Genomic DNA, 1,138 nt, shown 5'->3' with positions numbered 1-1,138 from the left:
ATTAAAACCTATAAAATGTTTATGAACAGAACCAGTAGTAGTTTTATTTAATTTGAAGGTTTTTTTTTATCTTTGCTGTAATTTTGTTTGTCCAGAATTTATTCCAATAAATAAAAATAAAAACGTCAAACTCTTCTGTTTAATACAACGCAAAATCATCTACTTAGTTATTTACATACATTTTTATGTACTTTATTTTAAGGTTAAAGACTAAGAAAAAGGTCCACTTTTTTATAATGAATAAAAATTGTGATTTTTGTTCTAAAAATGGAACAGATTTTGTGAGTAAAATAATAAATAAAAACGTCTGTTTTTTTTTAACCTTGATTATTCTAGATTTACACTTATTTTTCTTTTTATCTGAATGTTTTTTTTACACTGTTTAAAAAACACCAGTCTAAAAACAGAAAACTGCGCCTGGCTCCAGTCGTCCCAGGTGACAGGTGGTCTTACTGTCCAGGTTTTCTGGTTTCCAGGTGTTTTCCTCCACCTCCACCACTGGAAACAGGTCTGGTCTTTCCTCGGACCCCCCTGAGCCGGTGACCGTCCCGTGAACCCGCCTGTGACCCCAAACTGACCGGCTCTGTCCCCGTCCTGATCGCAGACCACCACATGGGCCCGAGCCGACACTCGGCTCTCTGTTTTCTGCCTCGTTTATCAGCTGAAGAGACGTCCTGACAGGCGCCGCAGATAAAGAGACAAACAGATAAAACGTCTTTTAGACCCCCGGATCAAAGATAAGACATCTCTCTGACCCCCGGGCCGCTTAAAAAAAATAAAAAAAGGCAGCAGGTTGAGATGAGAGGAAGGTTTATGATCAGGGACCTGGTTTTAGCTATTACATAAGTTCTTACACACAAACTGCATCATTCTTACTGATACTAATCAGAGCAGCTTCTGCTTTTACTTTTCACTTTCACAATAAAAGCTCAACTCCTATTCCTCATAAATACACAATCAAAAAAAAATGTCAATAAAAACTCAAGCAATGATTTTCAGACCTCATATTATTCACAACAAAACCCAGTAAACATGTTTAAAATAAAAAAAATTATACTTAAAAAAATAAAACACACCATTTTGACTTTGGCAGCAACACGGTTCAAAAACAGTTGAATTAAAAGTTAAAACTGGAGGA

The 1,138-nt window shown here is 36.1% G+C and overlaps 1 protein-coding gene across 1 annotated transcript in view; it reads right to left on the bottom strand.

Annotated features, from left to right (window-relative positions):
- The window catches only part of LOC106523091 (retinoic acid receptor beta), a gene marked incomplete at its 5' end in the record, with an annotated part of 26,326 nt that extends 25,652 nt beyond the window's left edge, over nucleotides 1-674 (bottom strand). The window contains 1 exon segment of the mRNA XM_014016396.1: nucleotides 454-674.
- Nucleotides 675-1,138: the final 464 nt, after the last annotated feature.

This window comes from Austrofundulus limnaeus, unplaced genomic scaffold, assembly GCF_001266775.1.
Source record: "Austrofundulus limnaeus strain Quisiro unplaced genomic scaffold, Austrofundulus_limnaeus-1.0 Scaffold144, whole genome shotgun sequence".
Taxonomy (NCBI): Eukaryota; Metazoa; Chordata; class Actinopteri; order Cyprinodontiformes; family Rivulidae; genus Austrofundulus; species Austrofundulus limnaeus.
This window is presented reverse-complemented; position numbering and strand designations above follow the sequence as displayed.